This window comes from Boleophthalmus pectinirostris, unplaced genomic scaffold, assembly GCF_026225935.1.
Source record: "Boleophthalmus pectinirostris isolate CB_2022bp ecotype Guang Dong unplaced genomic scaffold, ASM2622593v1 HiC_scaffold_1, whole genome shotgun sequence".
Lineage (NCBI taxonomy): Eukaryota > Metazoa > Chordata > Actinopteri > Gobiiformes > Gobiidae > Boleophthalmus > Boleophthalmus pectinirostris.
Genome location: NW_026570970.1, coordinates 35133868 through 35147661, shown reverse-complemented (window position 1 = coordinate 35147661; position 13794 = coordinate 35133868). Strand labels below are relative to the sequence as shown.

Here is a 13794-nt window from a genome sequence, read left to right as displayed (position 1 = left end):
GGAGGGTCAAGTGGCCAAAAAGTAATGATCCAACAAAATGCTCAAGTAAAAGTAACTTCTCTAACATTTCATTTATAATTTGTTTAACTGGAAAGACACAAAATATTAAATAATGCACAAAATCTGGTATCGATGCAAGAAACACAAATGTTCATATAATTTTAAACATTGTCACATACAGTTTTCATCACTTTAGACTCACAGTGGGAAGAGGAACCACAGTTTAGACTCAAATAAGAGTACTGTTCCACTGTATAAGTAGGAGTAAAAGTATTGCAGTACTATACCCACCTTTGCTAGTATTCACATGGTAGAAAAGGTTTGAAAGGTCTGGGTTAAACGTGTCTGGACCAGTGGACCAGAGCTGACCCAGGATCCTGGAGGATTCAGTCTATATTGTGCATGATTTAGATTGATGGAAAAACGAGCAGACACAGGCAGAGCATGCAAACTCCACCTGAAAACCCCCTCTAGAAATCAAGTGGTTTGGATGTGTTGGTTGTAATTGTCCCTGTTCAGCACTAGGAGGCAGCAGAGCTCTTAGTTTCTTGCACTGGGCTCTGTTCACATTCAAGTCACATTTCCTGGTCCTGATCTGGAAAAAGAATCTTCCATCAAACAAACGTCGCTCAGTTTCCCACAAAATGACAAATCCTGGATGAATCATGAATCCAAAAATCCTAGTAGTCCTACTCTAGTTCTCCCTGTGTGGGTCATGTGGCAGAGGCAGGATCTGGACCAGGATCTGAACTGGATTTCCAGAGATCTCCTAAGAACCTGGTCTATATGCAAGGTGAATGTGTTGTTCTCCCAGCAGAATGGTGAAAGTTACAAGAAGAGAAATGCCAAATCAATGCTCTAACGCTTTATTCATTTAGTGGGACAAAGTAAAGGGTCTCTTATCAGGGCTGTGCTTTGAATAGAATGAAATCAGGATGGAGATTTGGAATGGTCAGTGATCAGATTGTGAAACATTTTCCACCATTTGAACAGCTGCCATTGTTGTGGACCTGTGTGTTCTAAAAGCAAACTGATGTTCATTCAAGATCTGATTCACTTCAACAGAACCATCCAGACTTTGAACAAACCATGTGTCGAAAATCAAACTTTACACAACTGTGAAAGCAAAGAAACGCCTCCACAATTACAAAACTAATATTTGTCCCCCGACTTTGTGCCATCCTGTTTTACCGTATGACCAGTGTTGGGGAGTAACAGATTACATGTACCAGAGTTACGTCATCAGAGTACAAATGATGAGTAACTGTATTCAGTTACAGTTACAGTTTCAGTGAGTGGTCATTGGATTACAGTTACTTTGTTGAAAGAAATGGATTACACGGTGGTATGTTCCTGTTTTCACATTTTGGGCTATATCCCTTTTTTTTTTTTTTTTTTTTTTTTTGTTAATTCTACTCATTGCCGGAAACTAAACCAGGACTAAACCAGGACTAAACCAGGACTAAAACCAGGTCTAAACCAGGTCTAAACCAGGACTAAACCAGGACCTAAACCAGGACTAAAACCAGGTCTAAACCAGGTAAACCAGGTCTAAACCAGGACTAAACCAGGACTAAACCAGGACTAAACCAGGTAAACCAGGTCTAAACCAGGACTAAACCAGGACTAAAACCAGGTCTAAACCAGGACTAAACCAGGTAAACCAGGAAACCAGGTCTAAACCAGGTCTAAACCAGGTCTAAACCAGGACTAAACCAGATCTAAACCAGGACTAAACCAGGTAAACCAGGTCTAAACCAGGACTAAACCAGGTCTAAACCAGACTAACCAGGACTAAAACCAGGTCTAAACCAGGTCTAAACCAGGTCTAAACCAGGACTAAACCAGTCTAAACCAGGACTAAACCAGGACTAAACCAGGTCTAAACCAGGTCTAAACAGGTCTAAACCAGGACTAAACCAGGTCTAAACCAGACTAAACCAGGTCTAAAACCAGGTCTAAACCAGGTCTAAACCAGGACTAAACCAGGTCTAAACCAGGACTAAAACCAGGTCTAAACCAGGTCTAAACCAGGTCTAAACCAGGACTAAACCAGGTCTAAAACCAGGACTAAACCAGGTCTAAACCAGGCTAAACTAATCTAAACCAGGTCTAAACCAGGACTAACCAGGTACTAAACCAGGAACTAAACCAGAACTAAACCAGGACTAAACCAGGACTAAACCAGAACTAAACCAGGACTAAAACTAAAGGACTAAACAGGACTAAACCAGACTAAACCAGGACTAAACCAGGACTAAACCAGGTAACCAGGCTAACCAGGACTAAACCAGGTCTAAACTAAACCAGGTCTAAACCAGGACTAAACCAGAACTAAACCAGGAAACCAGGTTAAACAGGACTAAACCAGGTTAAACAGGACTAAACCAGGACTAAACCAGGACTAAACCAGGACTAAACCAGAACTAAACCAGGTTTAAACCAGGTCTATACAAGGACTAAACCAGGACCCTGTAATGTCACATTACTGCGTTACAACAAAAAGCAAAGTATTACAGTAATTTGTTCCTTTTATAACACGTTACTCCCAACACTGCCAAAGTACAACTTCATCTATAATCGATTCTAACTAGAACAGACCAAAGTACAATATGTCGTCTTTAACAGGCCTATTTGAATCCGTGGCATTCTTATTCCACTGCTTTCCACCTTGTACTTTGCTGTTACAACATTACAATTTCCCCACTGAGACAAACAAACATTTTCTTATTTTCTAATCTCACTATTTTCATCAATAAATTCTAGATTTGGAGACAGAAAAAAACACATGAAACAGATTGATTTCAGAATGTATTTGTGATTGAAAAGTTCCAGTGTAAAGATGGTGCTGTTTGTCTTCATCATTATATAACCAGTGTTCCTCATTCTGTGGCCCTGAGCAACTTTTACAATTCTGATTCAAGTCGACACAAAACACAGTTCCATGTACACACAGAAACACAGAGCACACACACCATCACTGCTCCAGTCTGACATGACATTTACACACACTTACATGAGCAACAACATTGGAAATAAAAGTTCTAATCAAGTTAAAACAGTGTCTGATGTCAAATATATAGAGAATAATATAATAATACAAATGTGAAGAGTTTAGTTTTCTAATAATATGAACAGTAACATGTCATTTTCATCATGTCTTTACAATGATTCTACTTCTGATACAAACCAAGACCATTACAAAGTTACTCAGGATTTTATTCATTGTTCTAATGTTTTATCTCGTTTTGATACTAGTTTTACAATCAGTTGGAGTCGAAACAAGGATTTTAGAGACAACCATCACAAAAAGATTTTTAAACTTTATCGAATTAGTTTTTAAAAAAAACACAACATTTGATCTCCAAACTGTGGAGAACAAAGCTCCTATTTGAGTTTAGGGAAATGTGCAGTGGCTCCAGTATTATAAAACCAGACTCCAGTGTAGAGAGGCTGAGTGAACTTGGTCTGGACTCTGTGGAGGAGGCTCATGGTTCTTTCAGAGACGCTGTAAAACGCCAAAACCCCTGCACTGTGGTCCAGGTAAACCCCGATTCTGGACCCGACCGGACCTGAGACCTGGGACTGGACTTTGTTAAACCAAAATGAATAACTGTTAGATTCACACCGTAAGGCCCAGGATTTATCATTGTATCCAAATCTACATTCATTAGAGTTTCCTTTCCTCTGAATATCTCTGTATGAAACTGCTATACGAGCACACCTCCCGCTCCACTCCACCTCCCAGTAACAGCGACCCGTCAGACTCTCTCTGCTCAGGACCTGCCACCAAACACTGAATCTGTCTGGATGATCTGGATAACTCTGTTGTTCACTCATAAGTGTTACTCTTCTGTTTCCATCAGACAGAGACAGTTTGGTGTGAACTGTGTTTGGGTCCAGAGTGATTTCTGTAGAATATTGTAAGAAGTCGTCTCTGGAGCTGGGTTCAGCTGGTGCCAGTAAAACCTGGACTGGACTCAGAGTGAGCTGGAGTGTGTCTCTGAGCTTGGACACAGCTCTGGTCACTTCCTCAAAGTAGCTCCGGTCCCCTGTGTGAATGGTGTGTGTCTCTGTGCTCTGTGTGTGTGGGGACAGTGAAGTGTAGACCTGTATAAACTGGTTATGATCCTGGGTGAGGGCCAGTGTGTCCAGCTCAGAGAGGCTCCTCTTCAGCCCCCTCACGTCCTGCTGCAGTTGGTCCTGGAGCTCTTGGACTCGGCTCAGTTGGGTCTGCTCCTGGGAGCGGATCTGCTGCTCCACTTCAGAGCGTCTTTTGTCCAGGAGAAGGGCCATCTGTGTGAAGCTGTCCCCGCTGCGCTGCACTGCTGTCTGGGCAGAGCGTCTGATGTCCTGGGCCTCCTGTTGGAGCCTCTTCAGGTCTGTCTCTTTGTGCTGGAGGTTCTGGAGCAGCAGGGCCCTCCTGGCCGGCAGCTCTGCCTGCCTCTGAGCCCTCTCTGAGGCAGAGGCCACTATGTCATGACCCTTATGTTGGTCCACACAGCAGGGAGCAGAGCAGCTGCTGGTCACTGCGGCAGAATAGATCCATCACTTTGTCGTGTTCAGAGCAGATGTTTTCCTGGAGCGTGTGAGACGGCTCCACCAGCTGGTGTTTCTTTAAGCGCTGCAGCTTCATGATGAGGCTGTAGGTGGCGCTCACAGTAAGAGGCCACACACTGCAGACAGGACTGGACAGCTCTCAGCTTCCTCCCAGTGCACACATCACAGGACACATCCTGAGGTCCGGCATAGCAGCGGGCAGCAGGGGGCGCTGTCTTCTTCATCTGCTCTACTAAACCTGCTAACATGATGTTTTTAACCAGGACAGGCCTGGGGCTGAAGCTGAGGCGACATTCAGGACAGCTGTAGAGCTGCTTGTCGTCCTCTTGGTCCCAGTGCTGTTGGACACAGTTCCTGCAGTAGCTGTGTCCACAGGGAATAGTCACAGGATCCTTCAGTAGATCCAAACACACGGAGCAGGAAAAGGCTTCTTGGTCGAGTGTTTTCTGCGCCATCTCTCCTGGATCACAAACACTTGGACTTTGACACAAATGAAACTTCAGAGTGGAGTGAGAGGTGTGGGAGGAGCCACACCCACAGCTCTGTGTAGATGTGTTCAGAAGTTCACCATGTTTAAAATGTGACACATTGAGTTACACAAACTTGTACAAACACCACATTAAAAATGGAGATAAACTATGAACTAAACCTGGACTAGACCAGGTCTAAACCAGGACCAGACCAGTCCATATCAGAGTTAAACTGCTCAAACTGGGACCAATCAAGTACAAGTGTGAGCGTCTTTCCCTTTCAGTGAAACATATTTATAGTTTAAGATTTAACAGCATCTGAAATAACCAGTTGGACCAGTTGTACTTGAGTTACACAACCAGTCCAAATGTTTCATTCAGTGTTTCTCTTTTCTTTGTTTACTACAAATGAAAAGACTCAAAATATGTTTTTTTTATTTTATATTTAAATGCTTAAAGTCGCCCCCTTGGCCTTGTTGATGAGCTTCATGATCATTATCTTCATCTTGTTTGTTTCTACTTATTTTCCTGCAGTTCTTGACCTTTGTGATGCAACACTGTAATTTGCCCATTGTGGAACAAATAATGTTTTCTCTTTATCTTATGACGTCCCTAAAATGGTTTTCACTCCACAGGTGTGTTTTGTCAGAATCATTTATTATATTTGTTTATAATTATGGTTCACCTTCTTTTAATTAATGCATGTCCTTATTTTTATTGTGTTAGTTTTACTCATTCAGATAATTATAAAACCGTGATGGACTCATTCAAATAATTACAGAACTGTGAAAATCACAAACTTCAGGTAGTAAACAACACGTCTGTGACCAGTATCACAGTCACATGACTCTAACCTTTATGATGAACAAAAAGTCCATTTTATTTGACAAAACATTTGAGTTTGGTGAAAAATGTGTTTTTTTCTGAATTCCATGAGAAAAAAATGTGTTTCTCATAGACCAACAAAATTTGGCACATGTGTCCTCCATGTCAAACTGAACAAAAAAGTCAATGAGGACACACCTCCATCTCCATCTGTATTATTAGGCCCAAGCATGGGACCAACTCATTCAAATGATCACAGAATCATGATGATGACAAAAATCAGAGAGTAAACAAGAATGAACACACCAGCGATCAGTGTCAACGATTAGAACTCAATGAGCTCTCATATTGAGCAAAGGCCCAGGGAAAAAGAAATAATAAAAGACGAGTCAGTAGTGCCGCCTCAAACTTTGATTTTTATTGGGCCATTGGAAGCTTGATCCGGAAAAAAAACGACGAAAAATTCTAAAACTGCAAGAACAGGACATCTCCTCACAAACACGTCAAATTTGGCCAAAAGACACAAAACCCATGTGTATTCAACTTGATCAATTGTATTTGGAATATGACTTTGGGTGTGGTCAGGGTGAATTTTCAACAACATTGCAATATTTGAAAAAAAAAAAAAAAAAACATAATAAAAAAATTCTCCCACACACATTTTTTGTTTGGAAAAATCCAGTAGAACATTTGTGCAGATTTGTGAGCTGACATATGATGTACAAATGAAGGAACTATCTAACAAAATAACTCTCTAGTGCCTCTTAAAATGACATTTTTCAAAACATTCACTGAAGATAAGTCTGTTTGTCATGAACTCACTGGACTGAACGGAGTAACATATAGAAGTAATATATATATACAGGCTGATTTTGGGGCGGGGACGAGAGGCAGGATCTTCACGGTGGCTTGTATCCCACTGTGGCGAGGGCCGATAACACTGTGCACAGCTTGAAATTTTAGTCATAACATTTTTATTAAGTCACAACTCAAACTGTACAGGATCAACAGCGCTCAATACTGTTTGATATAGAAAAGTTCCAATAAAAATAACTCCACAAAACTGAGAACAAACATAACAACAGCCTGCAGAAGTACATATATCTGTGTATTTGGAGATGTTACTCATATAGTTACAGATTCTAAAAAAATCAATAAGAGGTTGCCACACTTTTTTAAATGACACTAGTTTCTCCTTTAACAAATATCGTTTTCTCTCTAGATGTAAAATGTTCACAAGATCTCGTAGTCACATTTTACAGCTCGGTACTGACGGCCCCTTCCATGACACCAAGAGAAGTTTCTTTGTGCTCATAAGACAAGAGGAAATGAAGTGGTTTTGGGCTGATGTCAGATGATGAAATACTTCTGTCGTACCAAGGATAATTAACAAGGATTCATTTGAACAATCTGTGATATTGTATGAAACACATCAGAGCAGGAGGCGGCCACTTTTGGACACCAGACAAATGCATGATGTAGCGTCGCATCAAAGGACTGACATTTATCCCAAGAGACACTGAGGAAAATAGGATGGATTTTCACTTTGGATTTGAAAAGTCACCTTCCCAACACTGCGTATGACGTCACAAGGTGGAACAGTGTTTTCTCAGCCTAAATGTGCAGTTTGTGTGTGAAACATTTGTGAATGAAACAAAACACAACTCCTGGTTTGTTTGTGACGAGGAAATAAGATGAGAAAAGAAGAGATGAGAAAAGAAGAAGTGGAATATGTGTCCTTTAAGACCATTTTTAGGAATAGTGCCATTTCAAATGTCCAAAGTCCAGTGTTGGACAAGTGACTTTAAAAGTGTCATGTGTTATTTATGACTTGTTCCTGTCATTTCAAAGTCATTAGTTACATTACAATATTACTGCATTTCAAATGTCAGACATTACATTACTACTGCATGACTTGAATTTACTCTCACCACAAGAACTGTGAAGATGATGAACTTTTACACCGGATATGAACTGAACCAGAACTAANCGTGGCTCGTTCTTTTTATAATAGAAACCAAATATTGTTCAGAAAGTTCTTCCCAAGTCTGTTGCAGAAGTTTCCATAAATGTGTGGCACTTGTAGGTTGCTTCACTCTTCTGTCCAGTTCATCCCAAACCAGCTCCATGGGGTTTAAGTCTGGACACTGTGCTGCTGTTGGAAACTCCAGGTTTTCAAGTTTTACCATCTTGTTCTGTTTTCCTGAGGTCGTTTTGGCAGAGCTTGGACTTGTGTTTTGTATCTTTTATATATTTTTTTAACCTCTGTCTGTTCAGTTCGTACCATTTCAAGCTCTTCATTGGACTTGCACGACTTGAAATCCAATAAATAACTGGAAAAATCAAAAACTTTTGACCAGTAGTGCACATGACATTCTAAAACTCCAGACATTATAACATAGAGTAAATATAAACAAGTTCAAATCCTGACATGATGATAAATCCATTGGAACTGTGGATATTCCAGAGTGATGCTTGAGTTCATTTTGGAGTCAGATCTGCTGCTGCACAAATGGATCTGTCCACTAGGTGTCACTATTGTAACAGTGTTGTGCACTGAGACCTTGTGCTGCTTTTAACATGTGGAACATTCCAACATAATAATATTATCTCCATAGAAACAAGCAGGTGGAAGACTCCCCACCACAAAAGTGACATAGTGCACCTTTAAATATGTCTGTTTTTTCTTAAATCACACCTATTCTGCACAATCCTCTTTTCTGACCTTTGAACCATGTTCTAGTAGTTTCCTTCTCTTTGACCCTCTGAAGTTGTGTTTACAGTAGGGCTGGGCAAAAAATAAAAAAAAAAATTATCACGATTAATCATATGTTATACACAAAACCAATGAATGAATTAAAAAGTAGAGAATAGTGCAGTTTTATTGGAAATGTAAATGAAAGAGCCAAACATTTGTTGTGCAAACAGCATTTCTTTCACAGGGGAACCCCCAGAGTCTTCAAGGTGTTCAGTGAAGGCTCAAGAAAAAATATGAAATGGACTTTTGTACTGCTAATATATTTTTAAATATTGTTTATGCAGTGAGTAATAAACACTACTACTATGAATCATTTCTAGATCATTGTTATAAACTTGGACTGATATTTCTTGGGAAACAAAGGGTTAATATATAATGGAATGGAAATGGACCAATCACATTTTTTTCTTCCAAACGCCTGTGGTGGACCTTTTTTCAAAGTAAAAGCCAATGAAAAACAGACGTTCACAATAAAATAAATAAATAAATAATAAAAACTGCATTAACGGCATTAAAATAATTGTCGGCATTAATGACTTAATTAGTTAATGTAAAATTAACTTGTTAACGTGCCCGGCCCTAGTTTACAGTGATTCTTCCATGTTTGAGTCGTCTTTATTCTCCTGTGTTCAAGACGTCATGGCTCTGATCTAGCCCTGTTTTCACCTCCACCGACACACGCCCCTGTCACATACACACTTCCTTCTACAAGTTTAGTTTCATAATCCATCATACATGTAGGATTCAGCAGCATTGTGTTATTATTTGGTACAAATGTTAAAAAAAGCTCTGTTCTAGTGTGATGTGCAGCTCTCCATAGGAGGAGCCACAGCTCGTGCCGCTTTGTTGTGATGACGTTTACAGCGACGTCAGCTCCCATTGGACACCACAGTTTTCTAACACACAAGTCAGAGGATTTGTTTCTTTTATTCATTCATATTAGATCAATATTGTGATTTGAAAATATGCAGCAAAATACAACATCATCTCTAATCTATAACAGGCCGATTTTAATCTGTGACATTCTTATTCCACTGCTTTTGTCCTTGGACTTTACTAAAACAGTTTCTTATTTTCTAATCTCACTATTTTCATAATAAATTCTAGATTTTGAGACAGAAAAAAACACATGAAACAGATTGATTTCAGAATGTATTTGTGATTGAAAAGTTCCAGTGTAAAGATGGTGCTGTTTGTCTTCATCATTATATAACCAGTGTTCCTCATTCTGTGGCCCTGAGCAACTTTTACAATTCTGATTCAAGTCGACACAAAACACAGTTCCATGTACACACAGAAACACAGAGCACACACACCATCACTGCTCCAGTCTGACATGACATTTACACACACTTACATGAGCAACAACATTGGAAATAAAAGTTCTAATCAAGTTAAAACAGTGTCTGGTGTAAAATATATAGAGAATAATATAATAATACAAATGTGAAGAGTTTAGTTTTCTAATAATATGAACAGTAACATGTCATTTTCATCATGTCTTTACAATGATTCTACTTCTGATACAAACCAAGACCATTACAAAGTTACTCAGGATTTTATTCATTGTTCTAATGTTTTATCTCGTTTTGATACTAGTTTTACAATCAGTTGGAGTCGAAACAAGGATTTTAGAGACAACCATCACAAAAAGATTTTCTAAAGTTTATCGAATATAGTTTAAAAAAAAAAAAAAAAAAAAAAAACTCACAAATTTGATCCCAGTCTGTGGAGAACAAATTATCAAATTAGTTAAAAAATAAAAAACACACACATTTGATCCTAAACTGTGGAGAACAAAGCTGCTATTTGAGTTTATGGAAATGTACAGTGTCACCAGTAGAAACAATCCAGACCCCAGTGTACAGAGGCTGAGTGAACTTGGTCTGGACTCTGTGGAGGAGGCTCATGGTTCTTTCAGAGACGCTGTAAAACGCCAAAACCCCTGCACTGTGGTCCAGGTAAACCCCGATTCTGGACCTGACTGGACCTGAGACCTGGGACTGGACTTTGTTAAACCAAAATGAATAACTGTTAGATTTACACTCCAAGGCCCAGGATTTATCATTGTATCCAAATCCACATTCATTAGAGTTTCCTTTCCTCTGAATATCTCTGTATGAAACTGCTATACGAGCCACACCTCACGCTCCACTCCACCTCCCAGTAACAGCGACCCGTCAGACTCTCTCTGCTCAGGACCTGACACCAACCACTGAATCTGTCTGGATGATCTGGATAACTCTGTTGTTCACTCATAACTGTTACTCTTCTGTTTCCATCAGACAGAGACAGTTTGGTGTGAACTGTGTTTGGGTCCAGAGTGATTTCTGTAGAATATTGTAAGAAGTCGTCTCTGGAGCTGGGTTCAGCTGGTGCCAGTAAAACCTGGACTGGACTCAGAGTGAGCTGGAGTGTGTCTCTGAGCTTGGACACAGCTCTGGTCACTTCCTCAAAGTAGCTCTGGTCCCCTGTGTGTGAATGGTGTGTGTCTCTGTGCTCTGTGTGTGTGGGGACAGTGAAGTGTAGACCTGTATAAACTGGTTATGATCCTGGGTGAGGGCCAGTGTGTCCAGCTCAGAGAGGCTCCTCTTCAGCCCCCTCACGTCCTGCTGCAGTTGGTCCTGGAGCTCTTGGACTCGGCTCAGTTGGGTCTGCTCCTGGGAGCGGATCTGCTGCTCCACTTCAGAGCGTCTTTTGTCCAGGAGAAGGGCCATCTGTGTGAAGCTGTCCCCGCTGCGCTGCACTGCTGTCTGGGCAGAGCGTCTGATGTCCTGGGCCTCCTGTTGGAGCCTCTTCAGGTCTGTCTCTTTGTGCTGGAGGCTCTGGAGCAGCAGGGCCCTCCTGGCCGGCAGCTCTGCCTGCCTCTGAGCCCTCTCTGAGGCAGAGGCCACTATGTCATGACCCTTATGTTGGTCCACACACAGGGAGCAGAGCAGCTGCTGGTCGCTCCTACAGAACATCTCCATCATTTTGTCGTGTTGAGTACAGATGTTTTCCTGGAGTGTGTGAGACGGCGCCACCAGCTGGTGTTTCTTAAACGATGCAACATCATGATGAGGCTGTAGGTGGCGCTCACAGTAAGAGGCCACACACTGCAGACAGGACTGGACAGCTCTCAGCTTCCTCCCAGTGCACACATCACAGGACACATCCTGAGGTCCGGCATAGCAGCGGGCAGCAGGGGGCGCTGTCTTCTTCATCTGCTCTACTAAACCTGCTAACATGATGTTTTTACCCAGGACAGGCCTGGGGCTGAAGTTGAGGCGACATTCAGGACAGCTGTAGAGCTGCTTGTCGTCCTCTTGGTCCCAGTGCTGTTGGACACAGTTCCTGCAGTAGCTGTGTCCACAGGGAATAGTCACAGGATCCTTCAGTAGATCCAAACACACGGAGCAGGAAAAGGCTTCTTGGTCGAGTGTTTTCTGCGCCATCTCTCCTGGATCACAAACACTTGGACTTTGACACAAACGAAACTTCAGAGTGGAGTGAGAGCTGTGGGAGGAGCCACACCCACAGCTCTGTGTAGATGTGAGGAGGAAGTGGCAGCTCTTAAAGACACACACATGTTTCATGTGTCATTGTTAACTTGTCAACAAACATCATCTTCATCAGAGCTTTTTCTATAAGGACATGTATGTTTATTGCTTTAGTCTCAGTCTAGACCAGCTGAGCTTTAAACTGGATTAGTCCTGGTTTAGATCTGTTTACTCCTGTTTAGTCCTGATTTAGCTTTGTCTGTTTTTTTTTTGTTTTTTTTTTTTTGTTTTTTTTTATGTAATCCTTGGTTCTTTATTTCTGTCAGTTTTTACTTTTTCATGATGAAGCAGTGTGGATCTGTGATGTGACTCTGAAACAGGGTTATTACAATCAACTTTTTTCACATTCTCCAACAGAGGCACCAGTTTTTCATTATAAAACAAATGGGATGATCAAACTTGTACAAAACACCACATTAAAAATGGAGATAAACTATGAACTAAACCTGGACTAGACCAGGTCTAAACCAGGACCAGAACAAATACCAGAATTAAACTGTGAGTTTGTTTGTTTAGTTTATTTTCTTTGGTCAATTGAGATAATCATACATCATATTACACTGATTTAACACAGAAATGATCCATATTACTAAAGTTATTCAGTTATTCTTGGTGTGGCTCTTTTGATGATTGCATGTGGCTCGTAGATAAAACATCAAATATTTTCACTTGTTTTAGGCTACGTTTACACATAGCCGAGTATTTTGAGAAACGAATATTTCCCTCCCTCCGTTTTCCAAAATAACATCGTGCACACAGCATAGTTTTCAAAAAAAAGTTTTTGTTTACATCAAGCCGCATAAATCCTCCATCCAACGCCGTCGTAAGTACACCGAACCTCTGGGCGCAGCTGGATTAGATTCAAACCTGTAGCATTTATTTCATTACAATTGGACGGATTACTTAAAAATACATTCAAAAACGTGCATTAGTGAGCGGGCTCGCTTCAACACAGATCTGTTAAAGAAGTGGCAAAATCACCGACCTCCGAGCCCTTGTTCATCTCTGCTCATGGATATGATTCATCAGCTGTGTACAAATGCAAACACATGAAAAGTGCACCACAACAAATAGATGAGCTGAAGTGGGAAGTGGTGTCCGGTGCCTCCACCTGAGAAGCGCTTTCCCCAGGAAAAAAACAAAACAAAACACGTGCGCAAACGGACGCTCAGAACAACATATAATGAATCACACGGGATTCACGCTTCTGTCCGGATGTTTTGCAGCACCTTAGAACCAGCCGCGGTCGAGCGCGGAGGGCCGGAGCAGACCGCAAAGACCTGTGGTCCACAGCGCATTCTTCCTTTCCCCACACGGAACCAGGGCGCAGATGATGGCACTGAAGCTCTCGGACCCAGTCCTTTGCGCGCTGGTCTTACTCGCCCCCGATCTGACCAACACTGGACCCCCAGCCCCGTCTTGAAGGGCTGCGCGCTACGGTGACTGTTCCCGTATGTTTAGCGCTGTTACCCGAACTCCGGGCTGATGTGCGGTGAGTTTGTACAAAGTTCTAGGCTACATGCCGCTGTTTTATGAGTTCATGGAGGTAACTTGTGATGAGGACGGCCCGCAGTGTTAACAGGGAACATAGATTCCTTTTGCAATTGGAGGAACATTGGGAACATCGGTCTGACCGTAGTCC

The 13794-nt window shown here is 41.4% G+C and overlaps 2 pseudogenes; both read right to left on the bottom strand.

Annotated features, from left to right (window-relative positions):
• Window positions 1-3387: 3387 nt before the first annotated feature.
• Window positions 3388-5064, bottom strand: LOC129411904 (tripartite motif-containing protein 16-like; annotated as a pseudogene).
• A 4684-nt stretch (window positions 5065-9748) lies between these two features.
• LOC110171375 (E3 ubiquitin/ISG15 ligase TRIM25-like) lies at window positions 9749-12087 on the bottom strand (annotated as a pseudogene).
• Between the last annotated feature and the right edge of the window lie 1707 nt (window positions 12088-13794).